The following is a 20,463-nucleotide window of genomic DNA, read 5'->3' on the forward strand; positions in this document are numbered from 1 at the left end:
ATGGGTGTGTACATTGGAAATATAAGCAATAATAGTCAAATTTAAAAAAAAAAAAAAACTACAATGAGGTATCACCTCACACCAGTCAGAATGGCCATCATCAAAAAATCTACAAACAATAAATATAGTCTGTTTTCTGTATCAGAGTGATACTGGTATTGTAAAATGACTTGGAAATAATTCCCTTACTTTTAAGTTTTCTGAAAGAACTTGTGTATAACATGATCTAATTTTTTATTGAGGTTTAGTTGATTTACAATATTATATTAGTTTCAGGTGTACAAGTTAGTGATTCAAAATTTTTATAGATTATACTCCATTTAAATTTCTATAAAATATTGGCTATATTCCCTGTGCTGTACAATATATCCTTGTAGCTTATTTAATTTATACATAGTAGTTTGTACCTCTTAATTGTCTACCCCTATCATGCCCCTCCCCACTTCCCTCTCCCACTGATAACCACTAGTTTGTTCTCTATATCTGTGTCTGTTTTTGTTTTGTTATAGTCATTTGTTTGTTTTATTTCTTAGATTCCACATATAACTGAAAACATACAGCATTTGTCTTTCTTTGTCTGACTTATTTAACCAAGCATAATACCCCCCAGGTCGTTCCATGTTGTTGCAAATGGCAAAATTTTATCCTTTTTATGGCTGAGTAGTATTCCATTGTGTGTGTGTGTGTATATGTGTGTGTATATATACAATATATGTATGTGTATATATATATATATACACACACACACACACACACTCACCCACATATATACACCACATCTTCTTTATCCATTCATCAGTGGATAGATACAGGTTGCTTTCATATCTTGACAATTGTAAATAATGCTGCTATGAACACTAGGGTGCATTTATCTTTTCAAATTAGTGTTTTTGTTTTCTTTGGATATATATCCACAAGTGGAATTGCTGAACTATATGGTATTATAGTTCTATTTTTAGTTTTTTGAGAAACCTTCATACTGTTTTCCACAGTGGTTGCAGCAATTTAGATTCCCACCAACAGTATATAAAGGTTCCTTGTTCTCCACATCCTTACCAGTATTTGTTTTTTGTGGTCTTTTTGATGATAGCCATTCTGACAGATGTGAGGTGATAGTTCATTGTGGTTTTGATCTGCATATCTCTGATGATTAGCAATGTTGAGCATCTTTTCATGTGCCTGTTGGCCATCTGTAGGTCTTTTTTGGAAAAATGTCTATTCAGGTCTTCTGCCCATTTTTTAATTGGGTCGTTTAAGTTATATGAGGTGTTTATATATTTTGGATATTATCCCTTATGTGTCTTACAGAAATCTGTTGCATTTCTATACACTAACAACAAATTAACAGAAAGAGAAATTAATAAAATAATATTTACCATCACATCAAAAATAATAAAACACCTAGGAATAAATCTAACTAAGGAAATAAAAGACCTGTACTTGGAAAACTATTAGACAGTGATGAAAGAAATTGAAAACGACACAAACAGATGGAAAGATACATCATGTTTATGGATTGGAAGAATTAATATTGTTAAAATAATCACAGTACCCAAGGCATCCCACAGATTCAATGCAATCCCTATCAAAATATCAATGGCATTTTTCACATAACTAGAACAAATATCTCTACAATTAGTATGGAAACACAAAAGACCCTGAATTGTCAAAGCAATCTTGAGAAAAAAGAACAAAGCTGGAGGTATCATGCTCCCTGACTTAAGATTACACTACAAAGCTAAGTAATCAAAACAGTATGGTACTGGTACAAAAACAGACACATAGATCAATGGAACAGAATAGAGAGCGCAGAAATAAACCCACACCTTATGGTCAATTAATCTATGACAAAGGAGGCAAGAATACTCAATGGGGAAAAGACAGTCTCTTCAGTAAGGGGTTCTGGGAAAACTTGAGAGCTACAGGTAAAAGAATGAAATTCTCTAAAACCATATACAAAAATAAACTCAATGTGGATTAAAAACCTAAATATAAGACCAAAAACCATAAAACTCCTAGAAGAGAACATAGGCAGAACACTGTTTGACAAATCTAGCAACATTTTTTTGGACCCGTCTCCTAAGGCCAAGGAAACAAAAGCAAAAAAATAAACAAGTGGGACTTAATTAAACTTAAAAGTTTTTGCACAGCAAAGGAAACCACTGAAAAAACAAAAAGACAACCTACTGAAAGGGAGAAAATATTTGCAAATATGATCTAATTTTGATTTAAATATTTATGAACATATATTTATCTCTCTTCATCTCCTAATACATAATACATTAATATCAATCTAAAGATATTGATACTAATTGATGGGTGTTAGGAATTCAGGTGATTTGTTTCTATTTTTCATATGTTTATGCATTGATTGTGTGTTTTATAAATGCTATGAGGGACTTAAAAAGTCTCTAAAATTATATTCTGTAATTAAATAAATGGATATTGTCAGCACTTTACATTGATTACTAGGGAACCATATTTTTCAACATGTTTTCTGAGAATCACCGAATTATTCTGAGTCCTTTAAAGTGGTCATCAGTAAGTATGATTGTTTCTGGGGATTAACAGTAAATTCAAAATTTTCACTTATGTTTATCAAGTTGAAATGTAGATTAGTAACTGTTTTCAAAAAATATTATTTTATTAATAACCATTATATTCCTAAGGGTTGAGCATGCAATGCAAGGACTATTCTGGTCAGTAAACCTCAGGTTTGTTTCAGCTATCAGGATACAATTCATTTCAAGCCAAGTTATTTTCAAGATTTTTAATAAATTTACAATAACTAAACGTGAAATAATCTCCAATCCTCATTTCACAAAAAATAGAATGATGGTGTAAGAATGGTTTATTATAATATTGATATATAAAAGATAATGATATATGTGCTTAAAATATAGAACATCATTAAATATACAGAGTGACCATCACTTCAGTTTGAATATAAAATGTGAATTTGTGAGTACTCAATCAACTGTTTATCACATGAGAAAATTTAAATAATATTTTATAAAAAAACTCTTTCCTTTAGAAAAGGAAAATGAAATGTTTTTATTATTCCATTGTCAGGGAAGCTGATGATGTCTAATATTTTGCTCCTTCCCAGAAATGACTTGCTTGGTCATCACCTAATGATGACCTGGGAATGGAAATTTTTTTTTTTCTGTTATTTTTTTAAGCTAGAAGACTGCCATCTAAAATTTGCCATTTTTTTTCTTTCTTTAAAAAGGGAGATTCAAACTCATCTTTAAGCAGAGTTCCTATGTCTGAAAATAATCACCTGGGTGGCTCCTTTCAGCTATGTAGATGTAAAGGAGGAAAGTATGCATTTTTCTGGGAGAATAGCCTAGCAGACTTATTTGGCCTGGAGCAGGCTGGAGACTTAGATAAGCTTTCTGGGGGGTAATTTAGACAATGTTCTTTCTCAATGCAACCATTTTTCTTCAAATTTATATAGATACAAGAAATTTTCAGGAAGGAACATTTTCTATACAAAGTTCAGCATTTTGGATAACTGATACTTTATTAAAGAAAACAGGTTGAAAGACCAGTGAGGAGTTCCTATAGGATTTGTATCATATGAAAGTAGAAATTCTGGTCTTGTGAGTGAAACTCAACTCCTGAGTCAAGACATTTATAAAGAGGATGGAGTAATTCACAGAGGTGTCTGATGATGCAGAGCAACATATATTCATCAAGCAGAATTATACACATCTAACACAGATGCTTTAGGAAAAAAATCCAGTCAAAATTATTGCTGCCCTATAATTTTTCAGATCAATTCTAATTAATTAATCGAAGGTTGAGATTTTATGTTGTATTTCCTCTGTGTTATGATGTATTTGCTATAGGATTTGATGAGTCTGGTGAGTGAAGGTGAGAGAAATTAGTTTGGTAGTTGGAAAGAGCTTAGCATATACTTACACATAAACATAAAGGCTATTTTAGTCAACATTAAGATTACATGGTATCCTGTTAGTTGTGAGGGCACTGTGGACCACTTACTAGAGGTATTTACAGTGAACAACACAGCTACACTGAGAATTAAGGAACTTTACATAGACTGTTCAGAATGTTATCATCTTGACGGTAGAAAGTCTGTTTCTCCTCTATGATTAGAAAATGAAAGAAGACAAGTAGGGAAATGTAATACAGTTTAAAAGCACTGATATTTTTCAATGATCTCTAGATCTTTACTCTTGTTCCCCAATTATGTTGATTGGGTAGAACTTTTACTGATATAAATAAGTACTAGATTGTTTTGTCTATTGTGTAAATCATGCTCATTTTCATGCTGTGGGTTGCTTTCTCTGCTGGAATTAAGTTTAGATGAAGCAAATTTTTAAAATATTCAATTATATTCATTTCTAATTATGATTTAGGGAAATAAAATAAGCACAGGGTGAATTTTACCATGATGAAAATTATTTTGGAAAGCATCCAATTTCCAAATGTGTTTTATTTGGGACCTTTATTTGTGTCTACAATTCAAATTTCAAGTTTATTTATTATAAAATGGCAAATGTGAAACAACTACTGTATAATCACACCTTTAAATATTCCATAGTGTATATATGTACTGAAGTATCATTCTATATGTACTTTATGAGGGCAGGATGTAAGTTTTGGACATACGTGCATTAGAGGAAAAAAAACAATTCAGAGCTCCTCTGGATAAAAATGAAGAAGGATTATGAAAAAAACAAAAACATAAAGTTTAAATAAAAATTTCAAAGCTAAAGGTAGATCAAAAGATTCCTAACAGACAGTGTTGGAGAAATTAGCTAATGTCTAATTGTTATTGTTCTTGTAGTTGGCTCATGCAAGCAGCTAAACAGTGATAACTCCCATCTGTATCTGGAATGTGGAAGTAAGTCTTTGAATACAAATATTCCCTGGGCCACCTTGCTAATCAGTCTCCAATTCCTAGGACTGATCTGAGTGTACTAATTCTATCATATCCTTTGAGCTCTACAGTTAAAAAGCATGATGTATTTTATGTTTCTGCCCAGCACAGACTTAAATATTTAAATATTTTACAGAATTTGGCAGTAATGAAGTGAAAAATAACACTGGACTACAAATTCTGGCCCCAGATCTGCCACTAATCAGGTGTATGAGTTAGTTAAGTCACTTAACCTCTTAAGTTACAATGTCGTTATCTATAAAATATCTTCTCTGGAAGTAAAGATGAAATAAAATGTTCTTAAAGGAGTTTTTAAAAATTAAAATATTGCATAATTATAATTGTAGATCATTCTATCAGATCTCACAGTCCCTTCAATAAAGTGTCTTTATTCTTTTTGTAATAATATTCCTGTTATTTAAAAATATCTAAGATCCTTATTAAGAATTCATTCAAATGTTTATTTCTCCCTGAGCACATCTTAGCTGTTTAATCATTAAATGTTATTCAGCAAATGACGCTAATGTCTATTTCTTTCTATTTTTAACCTAATAACATGGAACTACATGAAAATATTTCCATTACCCAACTCAAAATTAAACTTCCTAGCAAATATCACCAGGTTAACTTTGTTTAATCAGGCAATACAATTTAATGCAATATTTATTTCATAGAACAATAAAATAGTATAGTATGGCACTCAAACAGTCCTACAGATTAGTTTGCATTACCCACATTAATCAAGTTGATGCATAACAATTTTTTTTACTTATGTATAAGAATATTCTTTTTCTGGAATAAGCACAGGGCAATAATGTACTATGGAAATGTTCAAATAAAATGATTAGATGTCCTAATGAAGTTGGCTATTTTAATATACTGTGGTTTTTCTTAAGGTCACTATTATGAGGGAAAAAAATCGTAAATACAGGTGACTTCAATTTGACCACTCTTTAAACGTGTGCCTTACGGATCAGATCACCTGACCCTTTTCTACCTCCTTTGATAATTATGGAATCTTGACATGTTAACTGGCCTCTCTGGCCCTCTGCTTCCCAGTCTTTAAAACCTGATCAATATCCACTTTTCTTTAGCACATAGCAAATGTTTTAAGTTCTGTCAGAAATACAACGTTAGTCTACGGCCATACCACCCTGAACGCGCCCGATCTCGTCTGATCTTGGAAGCTAAGCAGGGTCAGGCCTGGTTAGTACTTGGATGGGAGAAATACAACGTTAAAGAAAAAATAATCAGACTTATAGTGACTAGGACTTCAGAATTATTTTGCTATGATCAATGTGATATAATGAGTGAGCACTATTTGTACATTAAATTGTGATTCCATCTTTCCTGGTAAGATAGTGCATTTAATTTCCCCTGTTGGACATACTTACGAAATCCTGTTAAGTGCAGGTAAGAATTTTGAACTCAGTCTCTCAGGGAAAGAGGACAGCAGTAGTAAGAGACAGTCAACTCTGCAGCCAGCCACAAGAGGGAGCATACCATGACTCCATCCCCTCACACCTCTCTAGCCATAGCTGTGCCTTTTTTTGTCTTCAATTTTCACTCTAGCAATACTGACTTCCTCTTGTCACCATAAACAACATGCTATTTCTAGGCCTCTGAGCCTTTGCTCATGCTGGTTTCTGTGCTCCGTACACTCTTCCCAACCAACTAAGTCCTGATCATCCTTCAAATCCTAGCGTAGACAACACCTTAAGAAAGATTTCTGATTCCCCCTTCTACTAGACAACACTGCATCTCCATTTATTGATGTTCTCCATTGACTATCAAGTCCCTGAAGAATCTTTCCCTTTATGACTAGCACAGAAATGATCCATGGCTATTCTGACTAGTCAGCCACACTGGAAATTCTTAAGGATAGGAATTAGACCTTAATAACCCTTGTGCTCTCAGTACTTAGTCCAACTGCTGACATGCAGATGCTCAATATATGTTCTTTGAACTTATCTGAAAAAATAGTTTAGAGCTAATCAGAGAAGCTTTTGAGATCTTCTTAAAAAGAAATGTAAATTAGATTAAAAAAAAATCGAAATTTCCAGGACATTAAAGCTGAATGTATACACTCTGAGGTTGAATATTGAGGCACATACTTGTTTAAAATAAGGGTAGAATTCACCTTTCTGACATATCTCAATAAATAAATCAATTTTCTAAAAATCTGCATATTATGGAACTGATTACCTCAATTCATAACTGTATCTTCAAAACCCTGTTTTGCCTCCTACAGTACTTGGAATATTAGGTGGGGATGAGCAGTCAATGATTCTAGTCATTTAATGTAAAGACTGCATAGAAATGTCTTCACTTAATTCACTCAGTGCTTAGAATGTCCAACTTCCTTTTTTTAACCAACTAAATATTGTGTTAATTAAGCGTGGTGTTTTGAAATGAACATTACATGTATCTGTGGTCTGCCTTAAGAATGTACATACCACTTCTAGGGGAGTGAAATTTACCACCACAAAATATCTCTTTTTGACATGAGGATTAATACAGGCTGATTATCTTTTTTAGAAAAAGAAGGTTCAGGAAGTTTTTCTTGTTACCTCTCCCTTAACTATTTAAAAGAATTTAGATAAAAGGCCTGTTCTGGGAATAGAGCTATCAGATGGAAGAGACGTACAGGACAATGTATGGTATGGAGAAAGGGCAGGGAGCTGCCATGCCCCTTCCAGGTGAGCCATTCTCCCAGCACCTCCACAGATTCACCAACATGAAAGCGCTCTGAACCCCATCCTTTTGGGTTTTTGTGGAAGCTTCATTATATGGGTATGATTGATTAAATCACTGACCGTTGGTGACTAAACCTCCATCTCCAGCTTCTCTCCCCTCCCCAGAGGTCTGGGGTGGGACTGAAAGTTCTAATACTGTATAACAATTATAACAACCTACATTGTGAGCTCTGAAGAAAGCAAGGAGTATAAACATGTATATAACTCTTATTTTTGTGAAGGAAAACGAGAAAAAATAAAACCAAACATAGATAATAACAATTACTAGTTTTAATGATGACAATTTAATCCGGTGAGTAATTACAATTAATTATTTATACAATAAAAAGTATATTATTAATAATACCTAAAATATTATTTTCTCAAATAATCATCATTCTATAACTTCCTTAAATCTGTTAGATTTTCAAGGTTTACACAGCACACTCGGCTAGATAATTTCTGTTATTCAAAATTTATTCTTTACATTTCACTTTGTATAGTGAACATAGACTTATCAGTTTACATGAAATTAGAAAATAAACATACTGGAGATGTCGGTATATGTATTTCAATGACTACCCGGAATATATTTTAAAATTTCCATTGGGAAAAGGAAAAGAGCCTGAAACTCTCATTATTACTCCATTAATTTGGAATCTGCAATGATGTACCTTGGAGCTGGGAAAACTGTCTTAGCAAGCAAATTCATAGTGAATATAGCTAAAATGAGTACTTTTTAAGTGAAGCTTTATCATTATTTTTTTGTAAATATGAACGTATGAATCTAAATTTCTGATATATTTGTTAATACATCTAGGATAAGTTCAAAATTAATAGGAAAGTATTTAAGTTTTACATAACTCACAGACAAATGCTTCTAAAACACTTACTTAAAATATTTTCGTATCTCTCATTCTTGGTAGTTTTTATTATTTTCTTCCATATTCTATCCTTTTTTCTATTTTCTTTTTTTACAAAATGTTTCCATGTTGCAAAGTACCAGCATTTTATGTGTTACCACCTTTCTTATTTAGGAAAACGAGATATTATGTACCTATTTATGTCTCTATTTCTCCTGGTTTCCATTTGTGTTTATCTAGTCTGATTCACTTTTATCAAGGTACTTTATCCTTGAAATTGACTTTTCAAGCTTATCAAGGAAAACATTTTCCTGACTTCATGTTCCCTTGCTGCCCATAGAGACCGGTTTTATTTTAGACTGAGTTAGGAAAACCTAGTTCCATTAAAAGCCACCACCCAAAGGGTCAAAAAGAATTAATCTAAGCTCATATAAAGAAAAGAAATAAAAGTCAAATCTAGTTTTTATTTTTTTGCAAAGTTTTTGAGTGATAAATATAAAATACTCCATTAATCAATATTTTAAATCAAGTAGGAAAATATATAATAAGAAATAAAATGCATTCTAATTCTATATTATGTCCAGCTGTGAAAGAGATACAAAAACAAAAAGAGAGAACTGCAAAGACCAGAGAAAGAAATGTGACAGAGTCTCAGGATTTAACCAAACCCTAAATTGAGAGCTCTAGCATTTATATACATACATGCAATCTTCAACATTTAGGGGGAAAAACGTGTAAAAGGATTTCAATCTAAAATGGAATCAGAGGATATGAAATGGTGAATCTTGACAAAAGAAGGGACAAGAAAACCCTAACATGATTTCTTAAGAAAATAGTTTTAAAATTCCACATAAAGCTGAAAAACATAATTATTAAAAATTTTTTCTTTTATTTTCATTTATTAGAGAGACAAGCCCTACTTTCATGTTCTGATATGTGGGAAATATATGTTCTCAAATTTTAAGGGAAAGATTCTACATAACTAGATTAACACTACCATCTTGTGTTCCTTTAAATTTCAATATTGTTCATAATGATTTTTAAGACAAAATGCATGAAGTAGGACGTATACGCTGTCAAGCTGTTAGAGAGGACCCCCAAGCAAAATGTGGACATTTGCTTTGGTATTATCCCTTTTTGTCACTTTGTTGAATTTTCATTTCAATTCTTGTGGTATTTATTACTCTGTTCTTTTCCCAGTGTACACTACCTGCTCTTTGATATGTGCTCTGCAGATACAGACTCACACTCACACACACATGCACACACATATGCAAACACACCAGTACACACAGAAACATACAGTCACACACCACACAGAGAAGGAAAGTAAAAAATGTACTGTTTTAAAGCCCCAAATGACTATACTCTGTGGAAATGTCTTTTTTTTTTTTTTTTCTGGGGGTAATTGGCTGTCTTTTCTTTTTTAAAGAAATATCTTTACTAGTCTAAACAGAACAGTCTAAATAGGAGGGCACCACCATGAAAAAAAACTAAATTTCTATACATTATAAGTAAGATATATGTGAATTGTGCCTTTTATTAGTGGCTCACGGGTAGGAAGTAAAGATGTCACCTAGGAGGGAATTAAGGAAATACCAACCAGAGAGTGACTGCTTACAGAGGGAAATGCTGATGATGATTATCTGGGAACTCTGATAATTCATTCTACTCTGTCCCCCAGTCCCGGAAAGCTTCAGTAATCTGTTCTGCCTCTCAACGTTAGATTAATACTGTTTGAGGGAAATTAGGAAGAGGGATTATGTCCAATAAATTAAATTATGTGAGGGGAAAATTATGATTTGCTAAGGGAGGGATGATGGTGAAGGGAATGCTGAGAACACAGGAGGAATTCAGAGTGAGAGATTCACAGAATTAAGAACCCCCAAAATTCTTAGAAATATTAGGGAGGCAGGCTAGGAAACATCCCATAATTAATTGTAGGGCTCAAATCATTTTATAAAGTTTATGTTGAGAGAATAAAAATGAAGTGAGAGAATTGAAATAAAACTTTTATACATTCATATTTATATCTATCGATATTGGTGAATTCAAATGTAAAAATATATACTGAACATATATGGCTGTCAGGACAAAGCATAATTAGCTAAAACCACCTCCTCTTCTGTGCTCATATGGTACCTGTTATATAACTTACGTTAAACGTTTTTGTCTGGTTCTACATTACATTATTATCTTACTTGGCATACAGACTACTTTTTTTTCTTATCTGAAAACTTCCCTTAGTCTAGCACAAAAATTGATAGGTTATCAGTAAATATTTATTGACTGAATTGGATTAAAGCTTCCCCATTTGAATACCGATTAAAGTGAAAACAAGGAAAAGAGAAACAGTTTCATTACCTTGGAAAAGAATGAAGCATTTAGTAATAAACATATATAAGCCAGGAGTCAAAACAATGCCAATGTTTGAGTTTATAATGTAGGAAGAATAGTCATTGTTTTGAGCAAAACAGAGGAAAAAGGAAGTATACAAAAGTCATGGTGAGGCATAAAAGATACACTACAAGTAAATGTTCTGTAATTTGGCTTTATTTTTTTATGTCAGTTCATTGTTATTGTTATCTTTTAATTTTTGTTTTAACAATGTATAAAGGGATTTGGAACAATGAATATTTTATATGGAGAAATAAAGTCAAATTATTTATTTGGCAAAAGAGATGAAACACTTCCAAAAACTAGCAACTTATCTACACTGAATTTATGTAGCATTACTATTGCTAAAAGGGAGAGAATATACACTTCCATTCCTATTAGTTTTAGTATATTCGGGTGAATACAGAATCTTTATTTGAATTTTATAGACAGATTAACCCCAACTTTTCAGGCTCACATTCAACATTAAAGCTGAAAATTCAAGGCACTGATATTTTGATATCAAGTGTGAACAAACAGTATGCATATTCAGATAATCAAATCTATTTTTTTTTCATTTAGGAGAATCTATAACAATCACATGAATAAACACATCAGTGTTAAGTAATTCTGTAGATGAACTAATTAAAATATGAAATATTAAATTATTGGAGCCTATAGTTGGGGGTTATAAGATCAAATATGATTCTTAAGAAACACTGGTTTATTTAGTCATCAATGTGAAAACCCAAGAATTATGGCCAAGCTACAAATTGGGACCATGTGTATTCCATAACATGGGACGGCTTCGTACTCATCTTCAGGAGTATGAAGAAAGGAAAAGATCAAGAATTTTTCATGTAGAATTCTAGAGAAAACCAGTCTGATTATTTAAAACAGAGAGTGGCAATATATGTTCCATCTTCAAACAAGGAGCAATAGGCTCAAATTATAATCACCTAAAAGTAAATATGTATGTATGTACGTATGTACGTGTGTGTATATACATATGGGGAGGGGAGAGAAGATGACAAGGGGTGGGGGAGGAAAAGACAGACAAACAGACAGACTTTCTGAAGGTAAGACTCTTCCAAAGCTACCTAAGAAAATAATCATGTTTTCCCAAGACTATTGGAGGAAACTTGACACACCTCTTTTAGTGTTGGCACATGATTTATTACATGCTACTTTGGGTGTAGCCCAAGGTCAAAATGACTATTTCAATTAAAATATTTTTCAAATCCAGACAAATACAATGTGTATGCTGAAGAAATTTGTTTTTTCTTTTTTTTAACCCAAATGAAGTCATATATTTAAAATACTGGAAGCAGAACTTCTTTTTAACAGATTGTTCTATTAAAAAAGACTTGGGAACTTCTCAAAAAAAAAAAATACACTTGCTAAAGCCAACAGGTAATCCAATTTTAAAATTTGGCACTTGACATAAAATCACTTTTGAGAGAGAAGTAGTAATTTTCAAGCTACCGTATCTTTTCATTGCTTTATTTATCTTCTTTACAGATAAGCTGCAAAGGATATCTACATAGAAACAGACATACACACAAAAATAAAATGATTTAATTTGATTTACCAAGTATTCTGGTGTTATTTTTTTCAAGAAGGAACCAGACAGTAGATCCAAAGTCTGTAAACATAAGTAATTGTAAAATAACACATATTTGTATGCACGATGTTTGGACTAGTATATGCATCCAGTACTGTACCTAGTGATCATTGTTATTATAAAATGAAGTTAATCATAGTTTATAAAAAAAGGGGAAAGGTTCAGGTAAAATTCACAAGGCAACATCTTTAATAAACTTTTTAAATTTTAATTTATCAGGCACTGAAATCTTGTAATTATATGTACCACGAATGCTTTTTCAGTAAGATTTCAAACACATTGTACTCTCTAGATGCAAGAGATGCAAAACAGCCAAGCACATATAATTATAGGTGCCTCTAGTCTCCAAGTTATCTTTTTTTAAAATTTTTTACTCTCGTCTTTCACTTAGAATAGACATCTGAATTATTTTAATCCTGGGTATTTATGTGATGAAATGTTTTAATCCATGCATCTTTTTAATTCAAGTATGTAGTTTCTAGGAGATTCCTGAAATGGTTACTAGAATATGTGTTTTCTGTGATATATGCATAAACTGTAATGGTTTGTTGGTAACAATTTGAAACTTCAAGAATACTACTGTAATGGTTTGTTGGTAACAATTTGAAACTTCAAGAATACTAAGAGAACATCTTACTAAGTTCTTCATTTGCATAAAGAAACTGGTGGTAGAGACTGAGACAAGTCACACAATTAAAAATGTCACTGCTAGAATTAGAACCCAGTGCCAGATTTAGAATCTATCCTACAACTTATAGTCTCCTATTTCTCCCCTATTCCAGAGAGAACCCATATTCATAGTTACGGTAAAAACTATGTGTAGTGTTATATTTTCATTAACAAAACTGTAACTGAAAAACATGGCTAAAGTCAGGAGTATGTATTTCAAATATTCATTAACTAATGCATTTACTGATCTAGGCTCTTTTGGAAGAAGTAATTATGATTCATAAAGGGAAGAGCTTATACTCTAATGAGAAAGAGACAGAAAAAAAGGGAGAGAGAACAGAGACATGCATGTATAGATATAATGGATAGATACAGATAAAATCTATATCTATATCTATATTTATACCTATATCAATTAGTAGTTGGAAGGTTGACATTACTAAGAACAGAAAAAGGGTCAGATTTACAGGATAAAAAGATTACACACAGCTGGAGGTTTTGGAGGATACCATTAGAGAAAAGGCATTTGACTGTTGCTTTGAAGGTGGTAAAGAGTGAGCTCACAGAGGTGACTCTAAGGATATTTATGACAGAGGAAATGAAATTACAAAAAGCACCAAGTTCAAAAGTGCATAGGATAATGAACTGTTCACCTTGACTGGAATATGGTATATGATCTCAGAGAAGGGTGAAGGATCTCGTTTTCCAGTTTAGGAGTCTGAACATTGAATCACAGGTAATGAGTAGTCATATAGAGTCTTTGAACAGAGAGAGAACAATCAATGCTTGCATTCATGCTTTTGCATGAATTTGGCTTGGTTATCCAAGCCAAGCAAATCATGTCCCATTGGAGTTAATCCTTGATGAGAGGCAAAAGAGGGCAAGTTTGTTTGTTTGTTTCAGGTGTAGCTGGAAATAATAAGAACCACTAAGTAAAGCAAACAGAGAATGGAGCTAATGGTTGAGAAGAAGGCAACATTTAAGCTCCTGAAACCCACTATACTTTCTTGCCCATAAAAGACAAGAATTTTCTGTCACTTTCATCTGACAGTGTTCCTGCTCATAAAGAAACATTCATCCAACATCAATGTTCTGAGAGGAAAGGGAAGATCAGAGGTGGGGAAAAATAGTAGGAATTTCTTGCAGGAGATAAAAGGGTCTCCCTTTGAAAATGACAGTTCGACTAGAGAGGCAGGAATGAATTCAGAGAATGTTTTGAGAAATAACAGCTAATATTTAGGAAGTACTATCTATGTGTCAAACACTGGGCTAAAGACGTCTCAGGCATCATCTAATTTTATCCTCAGATAAATCTATGATACAATGAAAATAAATCTCCGTTATGACAGATATAAAAAACAAATATTGAGGAAATTATGGTTAAAGTAGCCAAGCTGGAATTTAAACCACATGTCTAATTTCAGAATCCAATATTCTAATTTTTAAATGCATATGGGGAAAAAGGGAAGATAGAATAGTGACTCTAATATTGGTAACAGAGAGGAGAGAGATCCTTTAAGGTGGGACAGGGAATTCAAGAGGAGAAAAATAATTAAGGGGAATAATTATAAAGTTTAATTTCAGTCACATTAGATTTTAGAATTAATCAGGAAACTAAGTGGGAATTTCACAGAAGCTGGCTGAATGTCTCAGATATAAATGTGGGGAAGATCTGCACAACAGTGATGGCTTAAGTCATTATATTGCCAAGTGAGAGAGTGCAAAGTAAGAAAACAATAGGACCAAAGCCTGATTTGGAGAAAGGAAGGATAAACAGCAATAAAGACAAGACTGGAAGGTAAAAACAAAACTAGCACGTACGGCATCATAAAAGACAAAGAAGAAGAATGCCTCAACAGTAATGAGTGTTCACTCAATAAACATGCTCTCTTCAAGGAGCCAACATTGAGTTAGATAGATATGCATCATATGTATTTATCTCTCTCTACATATTTGCATAATATGCATCTATATCTATTTATACGTGTGATTGATTGATACATTTGTACCTTAGGGTTTGAAGTCAGCACTTAAAGCAAAAACTTCATATACTCAGATTACTTATATTTTTAACTGAATAAAAAAGTGCTATATTTATCATCTTATATTGTACACAAAGCAGTTAGTTTATGTTTAAGAACATATATTTCAAACACTAGGATCACCAGGGAAAATACTGACACTGACAAGCAGAAAGAAACTAAGAACAACTGAAGAAATGTCAGATTACTTCTGCCATTTCATCCATACATTTCAATGCAAATAATTTAAATGCTAAGAAATTGTGTCTCATTTTTCTTAAATATTTTTCAACTTCCTGCTTAATTTTGAACATTTTCTTTCCCTTATTAATTTTGTATGTTTAAATCCCTCTTAAATTTAAGAAAGATACTCAAGCTACATAATTTTCTTCTCAAGAAAAACAATAATTTTAATTCATTGAGAAACAATATTAAAGAACAAAGTCCATGTATTCACTAATTTTCAAGAACATTATTTGACTTTTTTCTCTTTGGAAATAGTTTGTAATTAAGAAGAAAGTAATTTCCACATTTAAAATAAGTCTAATAAGTGTGAAATCAATGGAGAATTTCTTTCAAATTCACAGTGCGTGGTCAGCGTAAGTTTCAAAGCTTCCTTTTGAAGAACTTTTGCTTTTGCCTACTAGAATCTTTAGGGCTTCAAGGAAACACGCGTTTGCCAGAAGAAAGGAATTCAAAAGATGATCAAAATGATCCATGAATAAAATACAGCTACTTCCTCCCAAACCCAGATACAAAGCCGAAAGACCAACAAAGAGAGAACATAGGCACAGCAGTACACAGAAAATGAGACAAAAAGCAAGTTAAGAGAAAAAAAGTAAGGTATATTAGAAACATACTTGCATAATATACATAACTGTATTTATTACAACCAAATGAAGAAAAATACTAGAGCAAAAGAATTACTAAGAAAGTTTAACATGGCAGATGAAGAGAGTAGATGAATTTGAAAAAATGAAAAAAAAATTCCCTCCTGCATGAGAATCTGACCTTTTAAAGTTCTAGCTGTGCTCTCCGTGGAAAGGGAAGAATGTCAGCTATGATTTTAGGCAACATTTCTGTATTAAATTGCTTCTGGATTGAGAGGAATGTTAATATTGGATAGAAAGACATTAACTTCAAGCTTAGTGTAGTTAGTGACTCTTGTAGCTTCAGGGACTCTGGAAGTTATACCTATAGGTTTGTTACAAGAGACATAGAGACGCTGGTTCCTGTGGGGCAGAGGGTTCTGCCAGAGTTCCAATCCCCAAATTACATAGATATTGTCTCCTTATACATGAGCCATCGTCTAGGCAGAGGTTCCCAACTTGGGATAATTTTGCCCATCAGAAACTCTTAGCAACATCTGGAGATATTCTTTATTGTCATGACATGAGGGAGGGGCGTGCTACTGGCATCTCAAGATTAGAGGCCAGGGACACCTCCAAAGATCCTAACGTTAACAAGATAGCCCCCACACACAACAGAAAATTCCATTTTGGGCAGAATAATTCCCTGTTGGGAGTTCTATGTGTTTGAGACATCTAGCAGCACCTCTGGCCTCTACGCAGCAGACACCAGTGGTATCCCTCCTTCCCCAATTATGACAATCAAAAATGTTTTCAGAATTTTCAAGCATCCCCAGAAGTAGGGATGGGAGGACATGCTGGCAAGCTGTGGTTCCTGTCTTATATCTGCAAAGTGAATTTGATTCCATATGTGTCTACAGTAATGCCACGAGTTTGAATGTAGTTGAACCAAGAAGATCCTCTGGTAGGTTATATAATAGAGGAGTTCACTACTAGGTTAAGAGTTATTAACATAACATAATATAGTATAATATAATATAACCCCAAATAATATAATATATGCAAAAATCTTTGGCTGGTATTAAATATTAAAATATGATATTGGATCAAACAATTGATAATAAAGATAAAATTGCTAACAACAACATGTAAGCTAAAATTCTATATGAACAATGTCTGTAAATGGATTAAACTTTGGTAACTGTGTCTCTCTTGCTGGAGAGATAGGAAGTCATGTCTTCCTTTCACAATCCTAGCCTTTGATTTCTCACTCCCTGATGATTTTATCATGCACTGACTGAAGTGCTTTTTTGCCATTCAATTTCTTACATTGTTACCTAACTTCTGAAGTGCTTGTGCTTTTTTTCCTAACAGGAGAGTCATGTCTTTTGCATACCTTATGTTTTCCTCTGCACTAAACATTTCATAGGGGGGTATATTTATAAAATAAATTGATCAAGTCACAAGCACATTCATGGGATATATTATTGTAAACTTCTATGTGTGACTTATTTTAATGGTTTATTATTATTACCTTTTTATTTTCATGGGAGAAAAGCACAGTGTTTAGACAATTTATAGACAATAAATTCTATATTTGGGAAGAATACATTTATTTTTGGATGAGAGATAAATCCTTTTTTAACTAAGATTAAAAAGGCACAGGTTTTTATAGTTACACATATATATTTACAAACGTGTTTATGTTCACCTCTCTTAGAGAATATATTTCCATAAAGTGAGGAAGGGGGAAGGAGAGAAGACCCAGGGAAATAGGCAACATAAACCTTCTTCATTCAAAATACATTTAATCTAATCACATATCTGAAGGCTTTCAAGGGAGAAAATGATCTTTTCAGTACCATGGAAATACTACAATCATCTTAAATTCATTTCTGCACAACAGGGGTGGGCAGAAGTACTTAGCTGACAACATCAATAAACAAAAACTTGTCTGAGTTAAGCTGTCAATACTTTTAATCATTCTGTTTAAGCTGGCTGGTCCCTATCTCACTTCTTTGCATAGATGCTGAAAATAAAACTATTAATGAAAGTTTTTTTTTCTAAATATTAAACTATGGTTGTATCTACATTAAGACAGAAGCAGAGATGGAACCAGGGGAAAAATTATGCGTGTATTTTCTTTACAAGATGCATATACTTGACAAACCGATCCTCTTTCCAGGTAATCTGTGATCCACGGCTCAGTAATGACATCGTGTCTGTGCTCTACATTGAGAAGCTCTTTAGAATGGGAGAGTTTCTATTGTCTTTGACAATTTCCTTAGATTAAATACCCTGCTGTATTCTCTGAAAGAGTGAGAAACAGGGAGAAAGGGGATAGCCCAGGAAGGCAGGAGCAGTTCAGCTAAAGTATATTCATCATAAAGACTCTGCAAAATATCATAGTCACTTGGGAAGTTCAAATTTCAAATATTCAAGAGGAACATAAAAATAAAATATTTCAACAAATCTGTTTTCAATGCAGCTCCATTATAATTTCTCACTAAATCTGCTGGGAAATGAGGTGGAGTATATTTATATGACATATTGACTTGAAATAAAAATTTTAGAGTTTATTTTATACAGTTTAAATTATACACCATCGTATACGACTATTGTTTCTTCTTTTTAAAGAAAAGATCTTAACTACCTGGGGGTGGGGAAGGTAGGATGGGAGAAAATAGCACAAATATTAATGTTTTCAAAATATTAACACTGCCTCAAGGTTCAGTTGATTAATGTTTCTAATAACTGCTGCAAACATCAGAAGAACAAACATGACCACTTAATCCAAATAAAGGAACAGTGTGTAATAAACGCTGAGTTCTATTTAATAATCATTAATGTTAAAATATGAAAAATGAATGCTTAAAATATTAAGTATTTTCTTAGTAAACGTAAAAGCTTTCCCCAACCTACATTCAGTTGAGAAGATAAAATTTAAAATTCCTTATGAGCAGAGGTTTAGCTTTAAACTTTTCCCAAGTACAGAGACCCTGGAAATGGATCAGTTAATCAAGAATCTACCAATTTTACAACTGCTGTGGTGCTAGAAATGTAAGAGTTGCTTAGGCCCACAAAGCACTTAAGTTATAGTAGGAATGGATCAACAGTCTTTAGAAAAAAAAAAATAAAGAAAATAGTAAACAGTAAAATGGGGTATAGGAGCAATAATTACAAGTAAGAAAATGGATTCTTTACATTAAAATATACCAGAAATGATATATTAAAATGATAATCATAATTTCCATTTTGTGCTGCATGGTGAGCAATGTTCTAGTTGCTTTGCAAAATTATTTCAAATAAATATTAATTGAAAATGGAAAACATTTTTCTTTTCTTGGAAATAGAAAACTAAAGCTCAGAGAAATTAAGATATTGGACAAGGGCCATATATATAGTATTAAATTAACACTCAAACTAATTCTATAAGCAATAGTAAAGAGAGTTTTGATGAAGGCAACAGTGAAATAATAACCAATGATTTTGAAAGAAGTTTATCATCTAATATATATGTTTAAAATGAAGTTTTGCTTTGAAGTTCTAACTTGTGCAGACTAAATGCCAGTGTCCACAGGGCTATCAAGGAGGGCCCTCTTCTCAGTCACCAAGAGGCTTCCTAAAGAGGGAGGACTGAGGCAAGACTTAAATGGTGAAAAAGAATTGAAGAGTTGGTGGGAACAGGAGAAGGGAGGAATAGGAATCTACTACAGAGGCAACACCAAATTACCATGTCTATGAGGCTAAGAAGAGATGGGCTGAATTAATACAAAAAAAAAAAGGAACACATCTGAATAAGTAGAGCATTCTAGGCTATGCTAGAAGGCATTTTATTGTTCTTTTAAGTTAAAATTCTTATCCATTCACTTATAAATTCCTTTGGATAGCCTTTAACATCTTCCTGTGTGAATATGGCAAACTGCTTCCTTGTTTCCTCTTTAATCAATATTTACCTCTTATATTATTAGCTTATATTAGTCTCTTATATTAGCTTTAGATCAATCTCTAGTCACAATATTTGCAGAGCAATTTTGCTTTTGAAAAAATCCAAAAAGTAGTTATACTTGCTCAACACAGTCATTCTGTATATCTCAACACTACAGAAAATTACTCAGTAATTCATCTAACAATAGTGAGCATATCTGTTACATTACATTCCAATCTATCTTTAATTTTCTTTTTGTTTATAAGGTCCATGGTGTTCTGCTTTGGTTGAATATTCATTTTGATTGAAAGTAATAATCATACACACTTCACTAAATTACTTGAGAAAAAGAGTAAGCGATAAAGCTCTGATCTATGGCTCCATCCTCTTCACAAAATTCGGTCTTACTTTGGAAATAGGTGAGGAACATGGGGTCTTTCAATAGCTCTGATTATTTTCTTTCACAATTTTTCTTCATTTGGTAAATAGAAATTGTAAGTAAAGGGTGCATGAAATCTCATTTGAAGGC

The 20,463-nt window shown here is 32.7% G+C and overlaps 1 protein-coding gene across 2 annotated transcripts in view; it reads right to left on the reverse strand.

Moving 5' to 3' along the window:
* MDGA2 (MAM domain containing glycosylphosphatidylinositol anchor 2) overlaps positions 1–20,463 on the reverse strand; it is an 801,291-nt gene that overhangs the window by 148,548 nt on the left and 632,280 nt on the right. The window lies entirely within an intron of this gene.

Source organism: Balaenoptera musculus, chromosome 2 (genome assembly GCF_009873245.2).
Source record: "Balaenoptera musculus isolate JJ_BM4_2016_0621 chromosome 2, mBalMus1.pri.v3, whole genome shotgun sequence".
Lineage (NCBI taxonomy): Eukaryota > Metazoa > Chordata > Mammalia > Artiodactyla > Balaenopteridae > Balaenoptera > Balaenoptera musculus.